The sequence below is a fragment of the Phyllostomus discolor genome, chromosome 11, assembly GCF_004126475.2.
Source record: "Phyllostomus discolor isolate MPI-MPIP mPhyDis1 chromosome 11, mPhyDis1.pri.v3, whole genome shotgun sequence".
Taxonomy (NCBI): domain Eukaryota; kingdom Metazoa; phylum Chordata; class Mammalia; order Chiroptera; family Phyllostomidae; genus Phyllostomus; species Phyllostomus discolor.
Window position 1 is genome coordinate 56,761,112 of NC_040913.2, and position 23,546 is coordinate 56,784,657.

Below are 23,546 nucleotides of genomic sequence, written 5' to 3' on the forward strand. Positions count from 1 at the left end.
GGATTCTCCAGGGACAGTCCATCTTCACCTGACTGTACCCTCAGCCAACATGTTAACAGCAAACTCTTGAAAGACCTTGAACTAGAACTATTAAGATCCTACTTAATTCCTGACCCACAAAAACAATGTGAAATGATAAATATCTATTTTTGTTTGAAGCCACTAAGTTTTAAAATAATGTGTTATACAGCAAAAGATAACTAAAACAACATGCATGCAAAATCCAATATTTCTTAGAAATATTTTATTGATAAGGAAAATAAACTTAAAACTCATGAGCCCTATAACAAAGAAAATTATATGTAAATTTCAACTCAGCATTAAAATATATGTGGTATAGAAGACAAATAAAATATGGATTTGTCTTTTTACAGAGCATAGAGTTTTGATCGTGGGTTTAAAAGAGGTTTTTAAAAGGTTAGGGCTTTAAAAGGTTTTTTATTGATATGTCAGCATTTCAATAAATTTGCATAATAGCACAAATAGCTTAAACTACAGAAAATAGAGTCAAAGACTTTGAACTATAAACTAGTAACTCTGAGAAACATTAAGAAACATAATTTTCAGCCATTAATTCAATAACCTTGATTTAAAATATATTAATAACCAATCAGCTATAAATTGTCTCAGACAGAAACAGAAATTTTACGTTGGAATATGGAAAATTAAAGAAAATGCCAAGCTGTGACTATGAAGAAAACACCAAGATCAGGAGGAAGACAGAAACATTCCCTTAAAGTTAAAAGCCTGGAACTAATACTAGAATGCACTGTAACTAGATCTGTATACTCATTGTACTTTTTAATGTAAGTTTTTCTTTAGGTAACTAATTAGAAATGTGAACATCAGTCATTCTCAACTGATCCTTCTGTTGTCTGATTTACAAGATCTATTCTCTTTGGACTGATGTTAAAGAGAGCAACCTGAACCAAATTTATTCAAATTGCCAATTGCAATCAATATAAAATATTCAAGTAAAAGGATTAAATGATATGCATCGACATTATAGAAGCATCTAATATTGTCATTATTTATCCTAGTCTTGATAAAGTACACATTACAGAAATGAAAGTGTTATCAATATGAAATTGAAGATAGAAGAGCTGAAACAATATTTGGCCTCTGTTTTGAAGCTCTGGAGAAGCATTTAGGAGACAAAAGTTCATTTCAATGGCTTCTCTTCCCTCAAATAAAGCATTTAGCATCCATCTCTTCATAATGGATTTACAAGTCACTTTGTCAAAGGCATATCACTTTGACACTTCCCTAAAAATTAGATTACAAACGCCTAGGTTACTAGAATTGTGACTATTTATGGCTCAGCCCCGGCTTCAAGTTTTACATCCTGTGTTTTTGCCAATAGATAACTGTTCAGTGACAGGCTAGACAAATACTTGTCTTCTAACCAGCACACTAGAATACTACAACCAACACTTATTATGTGTTTATCTTTATCAGGCACTGTACTAGGTGCTAAGGATACAAAGCAGTTTAAGGAACAATGCTAGCTGTGAAGGACATCACAGTGCAGCAGGGGACTCAGGCATGTATGTAGAAAACCACAGGACAAAGAAACCATGTCATGACTGAGAGACAACAAATGATGGAGAGAAAACAAAGAGAAGAATCTTAAATTCTGGGAAAAATAGGGGATAGAATGACTGAAGAGACCACTGCAGAAAAGGGTGTGACAAAAATAATGACCTTTGATCTTGATCATTAAGTGAAAGGTCTCATGATGAACAGCCAGACTTTGGCAAGGCAAGGGTGTATACTATGCCACAAATCTAAAGCTTCTACAAAATAAGACATACTGTGTTCTAGAAATAATGCTAAAAGTGTAATCATCAAGTAAGTGTGTTTCTAAGGGCCCATAAAACCAAAATAATAAAAAGAGAAATCAATACATCTTCTAGAAAGGTATTCAGGCTTTTTTCACCTTTTGAACAATGAAATTTGGAGCTTACATTTACTTTGAGCTATCAACAATTAATAGGTTCATAGGCCAGAGCAACTGTTTGTATTCTAACTGTGGTATTCAAAATATGCCTTCTTCCAAAGATGCCCACCTCTGAATCCCCAGAACTTGTGCATGGATGATCAAGTTTAAGGACCTTGAGGTGAGAAGAATAGCCTAGATGATCCCAGTAGCTCCAATCTAATTACATGTGTCCTTAAAAGCAGAGAACATTTCTTAGCTATGGTAGTGGGATGGATTCGGTACCCTGTAGCTGGTTCTAAGAGGTAAGGGGCTACATGCAAGTGCAAGAGAGAGGCCACTAGATGCTAACAGAGACAGTCAGCAAGGAAATGGAGACCTGGATCCTATAACCACATGGAACTGAATTCTGCCAACACCTAAATAAGTCCCCAAAAAAGAATGCAGTAGGATGACACCTTAATTTTAGCCATAAGAGACCCTTATGGTATTTCTAACCTACTGAATTGTAAGATAATAAGATTATGTTGTTTTATATGACTAAATTTGTCATAATATGTTACAGCAGTAATAGAAAACTAACACGCCAACACATTTTAGTTTTAACATAAAAATAGTTACAAATATGGGGTTATAACATAGTTTTATAAAAACAAATACTGTTTAAGATCCAGAAATGTTGCTACAATGATACCATTTATTTTTATAGACCAGTTCTTCTAAAAGAGAAGAAAGATTAAATAAGAGCTGCTGTTCACTTGATACCATATACTAGTTAGTGCAGTATGTGCTTTACACAGCAAGAGTAATCTCTAATATTTTAGTATATGCATATGCATACATATATTCATGTGTAATAGACATTCTCTTAAGCACCTTTTGTGTATTCATTCATATAATATTCACAACAACCTTATGAGGTAACTACTATCACCATCCCCATTTTACATATAAAGGAATTGAGATGCAAAAAATGTAAGTAATATGCTACGGTCATGCAGATAGTAATCACTTAATTCCCACAGAATCTGTCTAACAGGAATGAGCATTTATCAGGAGCACTCTGTATTTCAGGTCTGAGGTCAAGCATTTCCCAATCACTTAAGCACAACTGTCCCAACAGCACCTCATCCTGCAGATGAGAAGCCTGGGACTTACAAAGGCTCAATAACTTGTTCAGTGTCTCACAACAAACAGCTAAAGTTGGAACTAACCCCCAAACAGACCTTCTTAATCATCCAGTGTGTTCTAGGGAAACCCAGGAAAGTGGGCCCAGCAGTTACTTGAGGATATCCTCTTCTGAACAATCAGACTTCAGCAGGGTATTTTAGTTAAAATCTTTCTAAATACTTGAATCAATCAAGGTCTCTCCCAAAGGACATTTGAGACCCTCTCTGTTTTTGGCAGGAGGTGGGCTTTACATTTGTCAAGTCAATTGGCAATATTTTTATTCAACAACAAAAACTTTAATCACCTTCCCACTTGATTACACAGTGAGTACCTACTATGTACAAATCAATATGAAGAGTATTAAGGACCATCCTAACAGGTATAGTTTACCCGAGTGTACTGATTTCTACATTACAATTCAAGAGAAGTCAAAAGAGTTTTAGTGCTCTGTTGCTTGACAACCATGACTCTGGCAAAACTTATAGAACATACTAAGGAGAATTCAATCAACTTCTTGTAATATTCGAGAAAAATTAAATGCAATTATGTTAGAAAGAAAAGAGGCCCAGGTTCTATCTGAATATCCTTTAACAATTTATTTCACGTGCAACCTCAATGTCCTCATTTGTAAAATTAAAAAGATTGGTCTACAAAATGTCAAATATCTTCCTAGTTCTGATTTTTGTCCTTGTACAAGAAGAATATCTAGATTTAGGCAGTGCACTAAGCAGCAGAGTGGAGTACCTGGGGTGATACCAGGGACAGAAGATGGCAAATATCCAAACCCCAGAGCTACTTATATATAAACTAGGAAGATTTCATATGTGTTTATAAAAAAGACCCTGGAAAAAGAACACTCCAAAATATCAGCAAAAATGCTGTGAATTTTCCAAGACCTGAATAAAAATGGGGCACCAGAAATAGTAACTTTGCTAAGTAAGTAATCACAGATGTACTCGACACTTGGTTAATGGGATTTAAAGAAAAGTAAACATGCACCCACACAAATGCATGCATACATATAATACAGACACATCCCCTCACAGAGAAATGAGTGCTTCCTTCTCTCTCAAGTGGAGTGATGAGCCGATCCAACCATCAGCTATTATACAAGCTTGCAGCACTGCACCAAACTCACTGAACACACTGAACTCTCCTGGAAATGCTACCCCAGTTTCCTATAAGCACAAAGGAGGCCCTGGAACTTTTCCAAACCCTGATACTTTTGTCAGCTAGGTAAAGGCATTCACTTAACCAGCTTTAAAGATGGGACTATCAGCCTGTATTTGGCAGCCCTGGGAAAGGCAAGTTCACAGCCCACTCAGCAGCACCAGAGAGGAAAGGGGATTTTGCCTGGATCCTGCTAGGAATGAGTCAAAAGCTGAGTGAAAGTTATATTTTAGTGCTCACAAGTGGTTTTTCTTGTACAAAAGGATCATGCAGTTTGGACACAACAAAATCATGAGAAAATAAATTCAATAGTAAACTGCAGAGATAGGGAGAGCACTGGAAGATTTAGTAAACAGAATGCTAAAACTGGTGTTGTCTATTGCAATATTGAAAGAGATACTGCAACTAAAAATTCTGCAGAATTAAATTATAACAACCTTCTCAGAGCACATATCTCAGTTCATTCCCCACTGTACTTCATAAATGATGTCAGGGTCCTCTTTGAATCTTCACCATATAGTTTTTGAATCTCAGTAATTCTTGAGCCAGTTAAATCTGAATCTAGCATGTAATGGAAACCATTGATAAGATCTCCATGACCTTTATTTTTTCACCCATGCACAAATATCTCTCATAAAATATAGAAGGTGCTCATGGCCCACAATTTAGAACTCACTTTCTTACTCTATCAAATGAGAGGTTTGCTTCCTTCTAGCTCTGTAATTCTGGGATCAGGTTACCTTTAAATAGCACGCCTTTTAATTGGGAAAACCTTGGAAGGGCTCTAACTCTATGTCCAAGAGATAAAAAGAAAGGTAAATGGAACATAGTTTTATTCTTGCCCAATTTGGCATTGGTTAAAGAACACACACACACACACACACACACACGCACACACACACATTCCTTCCCCTTCCTTGAAGTTTTTTTTGGGGGGGTTTCTATTTTTTATTTGGATTATCAACTATTGAAAGTAAGGAAAACTAACATATAGAATCCTAGAATTCTAAAGATATATGTGACCTTGAGGAGCATGGGGAATGAATGGAGCTGCAAAACATTAAAGAGAATTCACTTTTTTCAATTAAACTGGAGTCATTTCTCTTTGCCATGAGCTATGCTTCCATATGTATCTTTATTGTATTTGTCCTCAGAATTTGTGTTCACAAGGGATGGAAAAGTATCTTTACAGACCAGGAGATGGAGTAAGGCAAGAAATAAAACCTCCTTTCTTTGTTGTTGTTATTGTTGTTGTTTTAACTGTAAAAAATGCCCTCTTCTTCTATCTGTGAATTCACAAGCCCTAAAGTCCCTGTGAAGGAAGCTTGGCCTGAGGTTTCTCTCTCAGGAGTTAACCAATCATTTGGGGCCAGATGCTAGAACAGATTGTTCCCCCTTGGGGGCAAGAAGTGACTGCCAGTGTCCCATCTTCAGGAGCTGAGAACTGCATCCAGGGTATGACCTAATTCAAGCCTCTGTCCTTCTACTATGCCAGCATTGCCTCTGTTGATATTACCAGCTGTGTCCCATATGGTCCACTTCTGTTCAGTTCCACAGGCACATACACATACACACGTACTTCAAAAAAGATTTGGTCAGCCATTTAAATAGGCTAGCTGCTCTAATTGCATCTTCATTCAGTGTCTTCCATTCATTATGTAGCATTGTCCAAAGGAAGAGGTTATTTCTTAAGGCTATGAAAAGACACGCATTTGAAAATGCATTCCTTAGGGAGAACTGAGATGTTCTTTTCTAAGAAGGTCATGAACAGATCACATTGCATTAGAAGTTTCTTTTGTCCTGGTTTCTGAGCCCTGGAGAGTTGAGCTTTATGATCTACTAGGTACAGTTATCTGATTAATGTTGAAGAAAACATCTTTTCTATGTGAGCTTTTAAACTGAAACTAAGTTTTGTCAATCATTCTTCCCAGAAAAGAACATTTGAGCTCCAATGCCCCTGCAGGCAAGTGTCCACACTTCCCCACAGCTGAATCTGGCCAATTTAAAAGTCACCTCATGAATTTGGGACAGGTTGAAGGTATGGAAAAACACCATCATTACAATTCAGAAGTATTGTCATACTACCCATAGCTAAAAATAAAGCTTTAGAAAGGAGAAGGGAGGGGAAAGGGTAAGGAAAAGAAACTCAGGCATAGGCAAAGCAAAGCATTTAAAAAAGTGTACAGCACAGATATTTAAAATTAACAAAGACCTGTGCTATCATAAAGCACACTACAAACACTCATCTCAAATATCTGTGATCAAAGACAAAAGAACAAGTATCTCTTCCTCTTTCTATTTCTTAGAAATACACAATTCATATCACATTTCTCAAATAAAACATAAGAATAAATAGAAACCATACTAGAATGCTAAAAAGTTTCTTTCAGAAACAATTATTTAAATATTAATAGGGTCTGATATTTTTCAATATTTGTTTAATATACCTCATACAAGAAAGCTTTCACTAAAAAAGGGTGTGGGAGAAATTTTTACTTTCATATTTCAAAGTCTGAACTGTGTTTTACCATTTCATATTTTCAGTGAATAAAATTTGACCTGAGTTATAGTTTAGTTATGCTGCTAAGGGCTGTTTGGCTTTTCATAAGTTACATACTCTGAGATTCTGTTCCTCTTCTACTAAATATAGGAGCCCATTCCCTTTGAGGTTGCCAATGATTTATACAACCATTACTGTCCATACTTCAGTATTCCTCACATTTCCATTTTATGGTATAATGAACAATATACAAAAAACAAGCTACACTCAGATCGTTTATTTAAGTGGAAGAGAGAAAAATATCTTAAATGGGAGAAAACTTATAATAGCAACCTACATATGGATAATAATAATATTTTGTTTTCAAAAGAGGCTTTATTGATATATAGTCTCATTTGATTCTAACAACAAACTTTGGAGACTAATATTGATTACTGTTTTACCAATGGAGAAATTCAGTAGTAATCCAAAATCACCAAAAAAAAATCTTATTTAAAAGAATATATTAAAAAAGAATATATGACTGAAACTAGCCCAATGATTTTAAATGTCTATATATTTTTAACAAATCATACTCAGCAGAAATTGTATTTCTCACAAATGCTCATTTCCAGAAAAATGTTGTTTCACTATTAATCCCACTACTGTTAGATATTCCAACTGCCTTCTGAATAGCTTAAACTAATAAACACTCAGTGCTGGTCCTGGGAAAAATGCAGCCCTGGTTATGCATACTCAAAGAAGTATATTTTCCTTTTCAGGCACATGTTTGAAAGCTGCCTACAGTAGGAAGCTATTATTTTTGGTACCAACAATATCTTCAGAAACATATAGAGAATAAAAAAACCACTAGACCTTACACCAAAACACTAGTTCTGGTCTACATTCACAGCACCCTGGGCTGGCTAAAAAGAAGGCAGGTGGCTAGAGATGAGATGAAACCTAAGAAAGACAAGGGAGTCCCTCTGTTAGGCTACATGACTATGCAGACCAGCCTGTCCCTGCCTGGGTCATAGCTACAGAAGCAAAGTTAGATTTAGTTCAACAGCAATGGAGTACCTTTGGAACATTATAGTTCCACAAGGAGAAAGGAAGTACCAAGCCAGATTCCATAGCAAAGCCCCAATTGATCTAGCTAACAATATGTTGAACACTGTATTAAACCTCAACTGCAAACAGGGCACTAAGCCCTAAAGGTATGACCCAGCAGAAAACGCAATCCTGAACCTTAAAAAACTTGCAGGAGGAGAAGGCTAGCATATAAATAGTTAAATTACAGGTATGTGCTTTGTCTCTATACATTACAACAGAAGCAGAGAACTCAGAATCTATCTGAGACCTGGAGGGTAACACTTGAGCTGAATCTTGAAAGTCAAGTGGGTGTTTATCATCAGAGTTGAGGGGCAGGTATTCCACTCACAGGGAAAGTCATGCACGAATGAATATCAACATTTAAGAAAAAGCCTATATTTACAGAAATAGTGAGTTCAGTGTTAGAATTCCAGTTGGTGGTCCAAACAAGAAATTCTTTGGGAGTTCTCTCAGAAATGCATCAGTTGCATTTTAAGGAGGAGGCAGAGTCAAAACGCTTCACATTCTTAGTTTTAACTGATTCTTAAGTTAATAAAAGAATGATATTTGAATTGTCTATTTACATCACTAACACAAAGAGAAGTACTTCTTCTTTAAATTAATTTTCCATTGAATTATGGAAAAATCATCCATAGTCATAAATCCTACTATTTCTTCAACAGTGTAAATGGAAGAGTAGCAATATAGTCCAAGCACTTCCTAAATTCCTCCACAAAATAACACATAATTGTTCAAAACAAAGAAATTAAATAAGCTTTAAAAGATAATTATTAAAACAATGATTTACTGAGTACCATTTTTTTTCTCTGAACCCACCAAACCTGGTTTCCATCACCATTCAGGCAAAAAAAAAAAAAAATGCAGCAATTACATATCAACTTTGCCAGAATGAGGCAGAAAGACACAGCCAATATACACATAGATATTTATTCCATTTAAGAAAATGTTTCATGTGCCATGAAGCATTATATATTAAAGAGAAATGATACATTTTCTGAAAGTTCAACAGAAGGGAATGAAATATCTTTCCACTGCTTGTACAATAATAGAAAAGATATCTTGAGTCAAAGTCAGTCAGCAACATTACAGTTTGCCTGACATGGTGATCTTACAAATTGAAGTTATCAGGTGATGGGGAGATGGGGGCTTTACTCTAGGCAGCATTTTTCTCGTCTTCTGTGAAGAGGGGGAAACTCGTGGATCGGTGGAGAAACAGAGCAAGTGGACTAGGTTACCGAATCACTTTTGAAAGCAGGACATCAAAAATTATTGCACTCACTGAAAAACCAGACGGTAAGGAGACTGTCTCAGGACAAAAGGGGCCCAGGGATCAGTGCGGGGTCTAGGGGTGTGCAGACCCCAGGCCCGCCCGGTGCTCCGGGGTCTGCCTCAGGGCTCCCGGGAGAGGGAAGTCGCTGCTCCCTCCCCCGAATAAGGGGGGGGGGTGAGCAACTCCAGGGGAGAACGTGTCGCTAGAAGGAACAGATTGGCCAGTTGGACTGGGAAAAAATTGCCTAGGGACTATGAACACCCGCCCAGAGACCTGGGAGAAGTGAGGGCCTCTAGCCGACAGGACCAGGGGCAGCCTGGAAGAGCGCCCGCACCCCTAGCCCGGTGGAAGTGCAGATCAGTGGAGAGCACAGAGCCGGGCCACGTTCGGCTCACACCCCATAGGGAGCCCTAAATCACACGCTGTGATCCCGGGAGGGATGTGGCGCTTGGTGCATTCCTACAGTAGTGGCTCAGAAATTTCCAGCCAGCTCTACCGTGGGAGCTGGGAAAGGTGCCAACACCCCGTCAGAGTGCAGTTTGGCGGGGAACACGGAACTGGAAAGGGCTCACACACCGTCTGGAAGACTGACTCTCGCGTGCTTTGAACCTGTGAACCCAGAAGGGTCGTGGCGAGGTGCTTAGGGCGATCCTAGACCCCGAATCTCAAAAGTTTGGGGGAGGGGCGCGCCCATTTATGATTCCCAGGGAGGGCGCAGTGAATCCCAAAACGTCATGGGTGCCATCTGAGATCATACAGCCGGAACCCTGCAGGACCCTGGAATCCGGAAGAACGTGGAAGTGAGATCCAGAGAGCCAGTGTGTTCAGGAGCACCCAGGGTACCTGACAGACTTGCTGAGATCTGGCTGGGAGAGAGAGAAGCATTTCAAAGGTCCCTCAGCCAGCTGAAACCAGCAAGATCAGAAAAAACTGGTCTGGCCAGTTAGAAACAAACAAGAGGTGTTTTCTTTGTTGTTGTTTTTTGTTTTGGTTTTGGTTTTGGGTTTTTTTTTTTTGTTTGGTTTTTGTGGCTGTTATTGGTTGATTGATTTTATCTTGTGTTTTATGTGACATTTTATTTTTCAATTCTTATTATTTTTATCTCACAATCCCTTATGTTTCTCTTCCATTCATCCTAATATTATGCTTTCCACTCCAAATTTATTTCTCCTGCACTACATCTTCTGCTTTTCTTTCCTTTTTTTTTTAATCTTGCAAGTTACTGTAAATTTGTATTATCTTTTTCTCACTTTTCCGACATTTTTTATTTTAATAATATTTTGGTATTCTTTTTCTTTCTGTATAATCTTCTTTGCTTAGCTGGTTATACTGTCATTTGATAGGTTCCCCCTGGTATCTCAGTCACAAGGTGTTGATAAGTTACTATCCATCATCTGTGTTCCATTAATATACCTCTCAAGGTTCTATACTCTTTATTCTTGTTATCTAGGCCTCATCGATTCTGCCACAAGACTGTCACTTTACTATTACTGCTAGTAAGACCTAGTCTATACAATTGTAAATGCTTCTCAATACCCCTACCTGATCTCAGCCCACTTTGCAATTTTCTGAACTATACTATTATGGGGGTCGTCTCTATTCTTTTACTCACTACTCCTATATACTAATCTTTAGTCCAACCCTACCTTAGAATCTGACTTCCCACAGCCTCACAGCTTTCTAGATCCAACTAACAATCCCCTCATTCCCAATAAGAGTCTTACCTTTTTTCCATTCTTTCTAAAACGTGGATAGTGGGGTGGAGGATCATGGTTAACACTATAAGGAGCCAAAGGATAACCCATCTCTTCTCTACTGGCTGCTAATGTAAATATCATAGTATACTATCTTGCTGTTTTAAACCATTTCGCCTTACTCCTCCAACTGATCACAAAAAAGAGTAGGGGGAAGCTGTGAACACCAGGATACATGAAGGAGATTGCACTGAACCTCACAAATATTCTACCACAGAAGTTCACACCATAATTACAGGGAATCAGAACAGATCAAATTAACAAACAAGAAGAAAAAAGAAGAAACCCACGAACAATGAGAAAACAAAGAAACAACCCCCAATTGAAGGGAAACGAGGAAGTCTCAGGAAAAATGTTAAATGAAATAGAGGCAACTCAACTATCAGGTAGTGAGTTCAAAACAATGATTACCAGGAAGTTCAATGAACTCACAATGAGCTTTCCGAAATTACAGGGAAACTACATCAATCTCACTGCAACCTATATAAACATGAAAAAGGAAATAGAAACTCTCAACAAAGGTCAAGAGGAAATGAAGAATACAATTTCTGAACTGAAGAACACAGTAGAAGGAATGAAAAGCAGGCTTGATGAAGCAGAAGATCGGATTAGCGAGCTGGAGGACAAAGTAGAAAACAGCATCCAGAAAGAGCAAGAAAAGGGAAAGAGGCTCAGAAAGAATGAAGAGGGATTAAGAGAAATGCAAGACAATATGAAACGTAATAATATCCATATAATAGGGATACCAGAAAGAGAAGAAGAAGAACAAGGGATCGAAAACCTAGTTGAACAAGTAATGAAGGAGAACTTCCCTAATTTGATGAGAGAAAAAGTCACACAAATCCAGGAAACACAGAGATCCCAATCAAGAGGAACCCAAAGACGCCCACCCCAAGGCACATCATAATTAAAATGACAAAATTTCAAAACAAAGAGAGACTCTTAAAGGCAGAAAGGGAGAAAAAGGAAGTAACATACAAGGGAGCCCATATACGGCTAACAGCTGACTTCTCAATGGAAACACTTCAAGCCAGAAGAGAATGGCAAGAAATATTCCAGGTAATGAGAACCAGAGGTCTGCAACCAAGGCTACTATATCCAGCAAGGCTCTCAATCAAGATAGAAGGCCAAATAAGAAGCTTCCCAGACAAAAGAAGTCTAAAAGAATACACCTCCACCAAACCAGCTCTGCAAGAGATTCTAAAAGGACTGCTATAAGGAAGGGAGGGAAAAGAGAGAGAGAGAGGAACACATGTACATAAAAGACAATCAATAAGTACCTATCAATAATAACCTTAAATGTAATTGGATTAAATGCTCCAATCAAAAGACATAGAATAGCTGATTGCATAAGAAAAAATGACCCACGTATCTACTGTCTACAAGAGACCCACCTCAGGATAAAAGACCTACACAGGCTGAAAGTGAAGGGCTGGAAACAAATCTTCAAAGCAAATGGACAGGAAAAAAAAAGCCGGGGTAGCAATACTCATATCAGACAAAATAGACTTCCAAAAAAGGCCCATAAAAAGAGACCCAGAAGGTCACTTCATAATACTCAAAGGCAGAATACACCAAGAAGACATAAATATTGTAAATATATATGCACCCAACATAGGAGCACCGAAATACATAAAGAAAATCTTAGAGGACTTCAAGAAAGATATGGACAGCAACACAATTATACTGGGAGATTTTAACACCCCACTATCAAAAATGGACAGATCTTCTAAACAAAATATCAACAAAGATATTGTTGCATTGAACAATACCCTTGATGAAATGGACTTTACTGATATATACAGAGCCCTCCATCCAAAAGAAGCTAAATACAAATTATTTTCAAATGTACACGGAACATTCTCAAAGATAGACCACATGATAGGACACAAAACAAGCCTCAAGAATTTCAAGAAAATTGAAATCATACAAAACATTTTCTCAGACCACAAGAGACTGAAGCTAGAAACCAACCCGAAGGAAAAAAACCAAAACACTCAAAATCATGGAGATTAAATAGCATGCTATTAAACAATGAATGGGTCAAGAATGATATTAGGTAAGAAATCAAAAGGTTTCTGGAAACAAATGAAAACAAACTCACAACAACCCAAAACTTATGGGACACAGCCAAAGCAGTTCTGGGAGGGAAGTTCATAGTGATACAGGCCCACCTAAAAAAGTTAAAAACATTCCAAACAAACAACCTAGCCTTACGTCTACAAGAACTAGAGGAACAACAAAAAAGGTAGCCCAGAGCAAGCAGAAGGAAGGAAAAAACCAGGATCAGAGCAGAATAAAATGACATAGAGACTAAAAGCACAATTCTAAGGATCAATGAAGCCAAGAGCTGGTTCTTTGAAAAGATAAACAAAATCGACAAGCCTATAAGCAGACTCATCAAGAAAAAAAGAGAGAAGACTCAAATAAACACAATCAGAAATGAAAGAGGAGGGATTACAACAGATAACACAGAAATACAAAGGATTGTAAGAAATTACTACAAGGAGCTGTATGCCAAGAAATTTGAAAACCTAGGTGAAACGGACAACTTTCTAGAAAAATACAATCTTCCAAAACTCAATGAAAATGAAGCAGAAAGCCTGAACAGACCAATAACAACAAAGAAATTGAGGCAGTAATCAAAAAAACTCCCAACACACAAAAGCCCAGGACCAGATGGTTTCACAGGAGAATTCTACAAAGCATTTAAGGAAGAGCTAACCCCTATCCTTCACAGACTATTCCAAAAAATCCAAAAAGATGGGAGTCTCCCAAACTCTTTTTATGAGGCCAACATCATCCTAATTCCAAAACCAAATAAAGACACAACAAAGAAAGAAAACTTCAGGCCAATATCACTGATGAACATTGACACTAAAATCCTCAACAAAATACTGGCAAACTGCATCCAACAATACATTAAAAAGATCATACACCATGACCAAGTGGGATTCATTCCGGGGATGCAAGGATGGTTCAATATTCGCAAGTTAGTAAATGTAGTACATCACATAAACAAAAGCAAAGACAAAAACCACCTGATCATATCAATTGATGAAGAAAAAGCATTTGATAAGGTACAGCACCCATTCATGATAAAAACACTCAGCAAAGTGGGAATAGAGGGAGCATTCCTCAACATAATAAAGGGCATATATGAGCGACCTTCAGCCAACATCATACTCAATCGGCAAAAATTACAATCTTTTCCACTTAGATCAGGAACAAGACAAGGCTGTCTACTTTCACCACTTCTATTCAATATAGTACTGGAAGTTTTAGCCACAGCAATCAGACAAGAAAAAGAAATAAAAGGCATCCAAATCGGAAAGGAGGAAACAAAACTGTCACTGTTTGCAGATGACATGATAGTATACATAGAAAATCCTATAGACTCTACCAAAAAACTGCTTGACCTAATAAATGAATTTGGCAAAACAGCGGGATACAAAGTCAATATCCAGAACTCAAAGGCATTTCTGTACACCAACATTGAAACAGCAGAAACAGAGATCAAGGAAAAAATCCCATTTGAAATAGCAAAAAGAAAAATAAAATATCTAGGAATAAACCTAACCAAAGAGGTAAAAGACCTGTACTCAGAAAACTACACAACACTGAAGAAAGAAATCAAGGAAGACACAAACAAATGGAAACATATACCGTGTTCATGGATTGGAAGAATTAATATCATCAAAATGTCCATACTACCCAAAGCAATTTACACATTCAATGCAATTCCTATTAAAGTACCAATGGCTTATTTCACAGACATAGAACAAACACTTCAAAAATTTATATGGAATTATAAACAATCCCAAAAAGCTGCTGCAATTTTGAGAAAGAAGAGTAAAGTAGGAGGGATCACAATACCCAACACTAAACTATACTACAAGGCCACTGTAATCAAAACAGCCTGGTACTGGCATAAAAAACAGGCACATAGACCAATGGAACAGAACAGAGAGCCCAGAAATAACCCCAAGTCTCTATGGTCAATTAATATTTGACAAAGGAGGCAGCAACATAAAATGGAGTAAAAATAGCCTCTTCAACAAATGGTGTGGGGAGAAATGGACAGCAATGTGCAAAAAAATGAAACTTGAGCACCAACTTACACCATATACAAAAATAAATTCAAGGTGGATAAAAGACTTAAATGTAAAACGTGACACCATTACAGTCCTGGAGGAGAAGGTAGGTAGGAAAATCTCAGATATTTCACAAAGGAACTTTTTTACTGACGTGTCCCCTAGAGCAAGGGACATAAAGGAAAGAATAAACAAATGGGACCTCATCAAAATTAAAAGCTCTGCACAGCTAAAGAAAACAGTATCAAAATTAAAAGAGAACCAGCTGTATGGGAAAACATATTTGCCAAGGATACCTCAGACAAGGGTTTAATCTCCAAAATATATAAAGAACTTACAAGACTCCACTCTAAGAAAACAAGGAATCCAATTAAAAGGTGGGCAAAGGACTTGAACAGACACTTCTCCAAGGAGGACATACAGAAATTCAAAGACACATGAAACAATGTTCAATATTGCTAGCTCTCAGAGAGATGCAAATTAAAACCACAATGACATACCACTTCACACCAGACAGAATGGCCATCATAAACAAAGCAACAAACAAGTGTTGGAGAGGTTGTAGAGAAAAGGGGACCCTAGTGCACTGCTGGTGGGCCTGCAGACTGGTACAACCACTATGGAAAGCAGTATGGAACTTCCTCAGAAAACTAAAAATGGATCTGCCTTTTGACCCAGCAATTCCACTGCTGGGACTCTATCCTAAGAATACTAAAACACTGATTCAAAAGAACCTATGCATCCCAATGTTCATAGCAGCACAATTTACAATAGCTAGGTGCTGGAAGCAACCAAGATGCCCATCAGTAAATGAATGGATCAAAAAACTATGGTACATTTACACAATGGAATTGTATGCAGCAGAAAGAAAGAAGGAGTTCCTACCTTTGCAACAGCGTGGATGGAGCTGGAAAACATTATGCTTAGCAAAACAAGCCAGTCAGTGAAAGACAAATACCATATGATCTCACCTTTAACAGGAACCTAAATAACAAAACAAAGAAACAAGCAAAATATAACCAGAGACACTGAAATAGAGGCCTGGCTGATAGTGCCCACAGAAGAGAGTAGAGGGAATTTAAGGGGACAGTGGGAAGGGTTCACAGGAACAAACTTAAGGGACACATGGTCATAAACTAAGGGGAGGGTGGTAATGGGAGGGAAGTGGGGAGGGTGGGAGGGGGGACTGGATTGGGAGTAAAAAGGAGAAAACTGTATGTGAATGACGATTAAAATAAAAAAAGTGAAGTTATCAACATCTCCACTTGTGTATCATCATGTTTTGCTCAAGTGAAATGGTCTCTCTTTCCACAAACTTTCCAAAATATGTATTATATACAAAAAACAAGCAGTATATATTCTATACGGACCACTTACTATTAGTTTCTTCTGAGTATGTCCTCAGTGGGGTCATATCTATTTCTCCAAACAAAAAAGCCATGTTCATAACTTCTCACAGTATAGATCATTTCAACCAACCAAATATATCTTAAATGTCTCCATCTCCCAGTCACTGTACTAGGATCAAGGATCCAACTATTAATAAGAAACCATTCCTTGCCTAAGAGAGTTGGCAGCCTTGTTTAATTATCCTGGTAACTCACAAAGCAATTATTCCTAGTAAACACTCAAGAAATATTCAAGAAATATTTGGTAAATAATTTGGTGAGTGAACATGCAAGTAAGTAAATGCTGGTCACTATTTCAAAAACATAACAACATGTTTGCTGGTGTCATTCTGCAAGTTCATTTCTGCTGTCAAAAAAAAAATGGTCTCTAGCATATTGACTGTTAGGGAATATCTACTAGACTCTGAAACCAGCACTTGGCCACACGTGCCAAGACAATTTGATGTTTGTCGATATGACAGTATGTTTTGTTTATTTATTTCTATTAGTTTAAGTTGCAAAATTATTCATATAAACTATACAGGGTCCAACAGAAGTAAGGCCAGTTTGAGTGTGGTTGGTAGGGTAATTATAGGCATATAATAATTTATTGTTTTAATTTGAACATTTCACTTGAAATGTCATATGGTGTGCTTGAGTGTGATATTGTTATGTTTCAGAATTACATGTTTATGATTTTTAATAAAAGATTTTTAATAAAAAGGGGACATTATGTGTGCTGTGCCCTGTATATACAAATAGATATTATTATATAACATATAATACCTGACAATACACATACATGCATACACATACAACATATAGAGTAGGAGGACTTCCAGCCAAGATGGAAGCATAGGTAGACACACTGTGTCTCCTCACACAACCAAGATAGGGACAACAATAATTTAAAAACAGGATAACAACCAAAACTGACAGAAAACTGAACTGTATGGAAGTCAGACACCCAAGGAGTTAATATAGACACATTCATCCAGACCGGAGGAGCAGAGTTGGGTAGCTGGGCACAGGTCACAGTGCAGAGAGCAGATTGCATTGGGACCAGGTGCGTAAGGCAACTGGGGAGCACAAAAGTGCACAGACCAAAGCAGGCAGACCCTGGGTGTGCAAGTGGCAGTTGGCAGGCCCCAGGCCGAGGGGTGGCACCCAGCAGACTCAGAGAGGCTGCGATTGTGAAGTGAGGCACTGCACGCAACCCAGGATCCCAGCGCTGGGAAATAGAGCCTTGGGGCACTGGCTGAAAATACCCATGGTGGTTGAGGCACAGGGAGAGACCCCAAGCCTCACAGGAGAGGTCCTTGGAAAGTCCCATGGGGTGCACAAGCCCACCCACATGGGAATTGAAACCAGAGGGGCCTAGTTTGCTTGGGGAAAATGGCAGAAGGGAGTGAGGTCTGATGGAAAGCGGGGCAAGTGCCATTGTTCCCTCTCAGACCCCAACCCCACATATAGCACCACAACCCTGCTACTGGGGTGCCCCGCCCTGGTGAACACCTAAGGCTCTGCCCCTCATACATAACAGGTGTGACCAGACCAAAAGAAAAAAAAAGATGGCTCAAATAGAAGAACAAATGAAAGCCCCAAAATCAATACTTTTAAGTGACCAAGCGATGGTCAGCCTATCAGATGCACAGTTCAAAGCATTGGTGATCAGGATGCTCACAGAATTGGTTGAATTTGGTCACAAATTACATGAAAAAATGAAGGCTACACTAAGTGAAATGAAGAAAAATGCACAGGGAACCAATAGTGATGGAATGAAAGCTGTGTCTCACATCAATGGAGTGGACCAAAAGGAAGAAAAAACATACAATCAGAAAAGAATGAAGAAACAAGAATTCAAAAAAATCAGGAGAGGCTTAGGAACCTCCAAGATATCTTTAAATGTTCCAACAACTGAATTATTGGAGTACCAGAAGGAGAAGAAGAGCAACAAGTGGGAAATTTATTTGAACAAATAATGAAGGAGAACTTCCCCAATCTGGCAAAGGAAATAGACTTTCAGGAAGTCCAGGAAGCTCAGAGAGTCCTAAAGAAGTTGGACCCAAGAAGGAACACACCAAGGCACGTCATAATTACATTAGCCAAGGTAAAAGTGAAGGAGAGAATCTTAGAAGCAGCAAGAGATAAGAAGACAGTGACCTATGAAGGAGTTCCCATCAGACTGTCAGCTGATTTGTCAAAAGAGACCTTGCAGGCAAGAAGGGGCGGGAAACAAGTATTCCAAGTCATGAAAGGCAAGGACATGCATCCAAGATTTCTCTATGCAGCAAAGCTTTCATTTAGAATGGAAGGGCAGATAAAGTGCTTCTCAGATCAGGTCAAGTTAACAGAGTTCATCATCACCAAGCCCTTATTATATGAAATGTTAAAGGGACTTATCTAAGAAAAAGAAGATAAAAAACATGTATAATGAAATGACAGCAAACTCACAATTATTAACAACCACACCTAAAACAAAAACAAAAACCTACTAAGCAAACAACTAGAACAGGAACAGAACCACAGAAATGGAGATCATATGGAGGGTTAGCAACAGGGAAGTGGGAGGAGGAGAGAGGGGAAGAAGGTATGGAGAATAAGTAGCATAGATGGAAGGTAGAAAATAGACAGGGGGATGGCAAGAATAGTATGGGAAATGTAGAAGCTAAGGAACTTATGACACATGGACATGAACTAAAGTGGGGGGAATGTGGGTGGGAGAGGGTGTGCAGGGTGTAGGGGAATGAAGGGGGGTTATGGGACAACGGTAATAGCATAATGAATAAAATATATTTAAAAAACATACAGAGTAGGCCCCCTTTGTCCATGGGGGATACATTCAAAAACCCCCAGGGATGTCTGAAACCAGAAAAAGTACCAAACCTTATATATACTGTTTTTTCTTATATATGTTGAGGTCTGTCCAGAAAAAGTCCAACCATTGTTAACACAATGGTTTAGAATCAGAATGGTTTGCACAACACCAATGTAACCTGGCAGCCAAGGAGGGTGAACTGGACTGCACATGCATGGACTAGGACGACTTCACTGGACTAGTCAGTGGGAGCAGTAGACGCCATTGAGTGAGCATGTGTACTGTGTGGCCATCACAGTCAAAATGACTGAGTAGAGCAATGAATCAGCACCAAATTTAGCATTAAGTTTGAACAGTCCTCTGCAGAAATTATTCAGATGATTCACAAGGTCACAGCTATGGGTAATTGGTGATTGGCAGCTTTGTCATGACAACATACCTGCTCATGAATCATGTCTCGTGCACAGTTTTTTTGAAAAACACCAAATCACCCAAGTGACTCAGCCACACTACAGCCCAGATTTGGTGCCCTGAGACTTCTGGCTTTTCCCAAAATTAAAATCACCTTCAAATCCTTTGCCCACTTTTTAACTGGATTCCTTGTCTTCTTAGAGTGGAGTCTTGTAAGTTCTTTATATATTTTGGAGATTAAACCCTTGTCTGAGGTATCCTTGGCAAATATGTTTTCCCATACAGCTGGTTCTCTTTTAATTTTGATACTGTTTTCTTTAGCTGTGCAGAGCTTTTAATTTTGATGAGGTCCCATTTGTTTATTCTTTCCTTTATGTCCCTTGCTCTAGGGGACACGTCAGTAAAAAAGTTCCTTTGTGAAATATCTGAGATTTTCCTACCTACCTTCTCCTCCAGGACTGTAATGGTGTCACGTTTTACATTTAAGTCTTTTATCCACCTTGAATTTATTTTTGTATATGGTGTAAGTTGGTGCTCAAGTTTCATTTTTTTGCACATTGCTGTCCGTTTCTCCCCACACCATTTGTTGAAGAGGCTATTTTTACTCCATTTTATGTTGCTGCCTCCTTTGTCAAATATTAATTGACCATAGAGACTTGGGGTTATTTCTGGGCTCTCTGTTCTGTTCCATTGGTCTATGTGCCTGTTTTTTATGCCAGTACCAGGCTGTTTTGATTACAGTGGCCTTGTAGTATAGTTTAGTGTTGGGTATTGTGATCCCTCCTACTTTACTCTTCTTTCTCAAAATTGCAGCAGCTATTTGGGATTGTTTATAATTCCATATAAATTTTTGAAGTGTTTGTTCTATGTCTGTGAAATAAGCCATTGGTACTTTAATAGGAATTGCATTGAATGTGTAAATTGCTTTGGGTAGTATGGACATTTTGATGATATTAATTCTTCCAATCCATGAACACGGTATATGTTTCCATTTGTTTGTGTCTTCCTTGATTTCTTTCTTCAGTGTTGTGTAGTTTTCTGAGCACAGGTCTTTTACCTCTTTGGTTAGGTTTATTCCTAGATATTTTATTTTTCTTTTTGCTATTTCAAATGGGATTTTTTCCTTGATCTCTGTTTCTGCTGTTTCAATGTTGGTGTACAGAAATGCCTTTGAGTTCTGGATATTGACTTTGTATCCCGCTGTTTTGCCAAATTCATTTATTAGGTCAAGCAGTTTTTTGGTAGAGTCTATAGGATTTTCTATGTATACTATCATGTCATCTGCAAACAGTGACAGTTTTGTTTCCTCCTTTCCGATTTGGATGCCTTTTATTTCTTTTTCTTGTCTGATTGCTGTGGCTAAAACTTCCAGTACTATATTGAATAGAAGTGGTGAAAGTAGACAGCCTTGTCTTGTTCCTGATCTAAGTGGAAAAGATTGTAATTTTTGCCGATTGAGTATGATGTTGGCTGAAGGTCGCTCATATATGCCCTTTATTATGTTGAGGAATGCTCCCTCTATTCCCACTTTGCTGAGTGTTTTTATCATGAATGGGTGCTGTACCTTATCAAATGCTTTTTCTTCATCAATTGATATGATCAGGTGGTTTTTGTCTTTGCTTTTGTTTATGTGATGTACTACATTTACTAACTTGCGAATATTGAACCATCCTTGCATCCCCGGAATGAATCCCACTTGGTCATGGTGTATGATCTTTTTAATGTATTGTTGGATGCAGTTTGCCAGTATTTTGTTGAGGATTTTAGTGTCAATGTTCATCAGTGATATTGGCCTGAAGTTTTCTTTCTTTGTTGTGTCTTTATTTGGTTTTGGAATTAGGATGATGTTGGCCTCATAAAAAGAGTTTGGGAGACTCCCATCTTTTTGGATTTTTTGGAATAGTCTGTGAAGGATAGGGGTTAGCTCTTCCTTAAATGCTTTGTAGAATTCTCCTGTGAAACCATCTGGTCCTGGGCTTTTGTGTGTTGGGAGTTTTTTGATTACTGCCTCAATTTCTTTTGTTGTTATTGGTCTGTTCAGGCTTTCTGCTTCATTTTCATTGAGTTTTGGAAGATTGTATTTTTCTAGAAAGTTGTCCGTTTCACCTAGGTTTTCAAATTTCTTGGCATACAGCTCCTTGTAGTAATTTCTTACAATCCTTTGTATTTCTGTGTTATCTGTTGTAATCCCTCCTCTTTCATTTCTGATTGTGTTTATTTGAGTCTTCTCTCTTTTTTTCTTGATGAGTCTGCTTATAGGCTTGTCGATTTTGTTTATCTTTTCAAAGAACCAGCTCTTGGCTTCATTGATCCTTAGAATTGTGCTTTTAGTCTCTATGTCATTTAATTCTGCTCTGATCTTGGTTATTTCCTTCCTTCTGCTTGCTCTGGGCTACCTTTGTTGTTGTTCCTCAAGTTCTTGTAGACGTAGGGTTAGATCCAAGGAGGACATACAGAAAACCCAAGACACATGAAAAGATGTTCAATATCGCTAGCTATCAGAGAGATGCAAATTAAAACCACAAAGAGATACCACTTCCCAGCAGACAGAATGGCCATCATAAACAAAGCAACAAACAAGTGTTGGAGAGGTTGTGGAGAAAAGGGGACCCTAGTGCTCTGCTGGTGGGACTTCATACTAGTGCAACCACTATGGAAAGCAGTATGGAACTTCCTCAGAAAACTAAAAATGGATCTGCCTTTTGACCCAGCAATTCCACTGCTGGGACTCTATCCTAAGAATACTAAAACACTGATTCAAAAGAACCTATGCATCCCAATGTTCATAGCAGCACAATTTACAATAGCTAGATGCTGGAAGCAACCAAGATGCCCATCAGTAAATGAATGGATCAAAAAACTATGGTACATTTACACAATGGAATTGTATGCAGCAGAAAGAAAGAAGGAGCTCCTACCCTTTGCAACAGCGTGGATGGAGCTGGAAAACATTATGCTTAGCGAAACAAGCCAGTCAGTGAAAGACAAATACCATATGATCTCACCTTTAACAGGAACCTAAATAACAAAACAAAGAAACAAGCAAAATATAACCAAAGACACTGAAATAAAAGGACAGGTTGATGGTGACCGGAGGGGAGAGAAGAGGGAATTTAAGGGGACAGTGGGAAGGGTTCACAGGAACAAACTTAAAGGACACATGGTCATAAACTAAGGGGAGGGTGGTAATGGGAGGGAAGTGGGAAGGAAGGGAGGGGGGACTGGATTGGGAGTAAAAAGGAGAAAACTGTATTTGAACAATGATTAAAATTAAAAAAAAAAACAGAAGAAAGAAAAACACCTTCAAAAAGGAAGAGATTTCAGACTGTTGTTGAGATTCAGGAAAATACAATAGGGCAGCTGATGACAATTGGGAGAACTGTGTGAGGTCCCAAGGTGCCTACTTTGGAGGGGACTAAGGCATCATTGTCCTGTTGACAATGTTTCTTTTACCTTGTATCTTCTTCAGTAAATCTCTCTATTTTTCACATTACGTGGCTGGATACATTCTGGACAGGCTTTGTATTCATATACATACATACCTATGGTAAAGTTTGATTTATAAATTAGGCAGAGTAAGAGATCAATAACAATAAATAATAATAAAATAGAAAAAATAACCATATATTATAATAAGAGTTTGTGAATATGGTCTCCCTTAAAGTATTTGATTATACTATACTCATATTTTCACTTAAAGGAAACACTTGACTGCTTCTCTTTGGCATATCCAAATTTCCAGCATCACTGTTCTTGTGCTTAGGGCCATTGTTCGGTAAATTAAAAGTTACCTGAGCACAAACACTGTGATACTGCTACAGTCGAGCTGATACCTAAGATGACTACTAAGTGAATAATGAGTGGGTAGCATCTACAGAGTGAATATACTGGACAAAAGGATGATTCACGTCCCAGGCTAAACAGACAGGGACAGCTCTGA

At 38.1% G+C, this 23,546-nt stretch overlaps 2 long non-coding RNA genes across 2 annotated transcripts in view; one reads left to right on the forward strand and one right to left on the reverse strand.

Moving 5' to 3' along the window:
* The first annotated feature begins 250 nt into the window (after positions 1 to 250).
* Positions 251 to 23,546, forward strand: part of LOC118497387 — a 28,351-nt gene continuing 5,055 nt past the window's right edge. Inside the window, exons 1-2 of the long non-coding RNA XR_004899911.1 lie at positions 251 to 4,798; positions 20,359 to 20,369. This is a non-coding gene — a long non-coding RNA (uncharacterized LOC118497387). The remainder of the gene's footprint in view (positions 4,799 to 20,358; positions 20,370 to 23,546) is intronic.
* LOC118497390 lies at positions 19,446 to 22,945 on the reverse strand. The gene is made up of 2 exons (XR_004899914.1): positions 22,908 to 22,945; positions 19,446 to 19,760 (listed from the first exon to the last, which is right to left on the reverse strand). It is a non-coding gene; the product is annotated as an uncharacterized LOC118497390 (long non-coding RNA).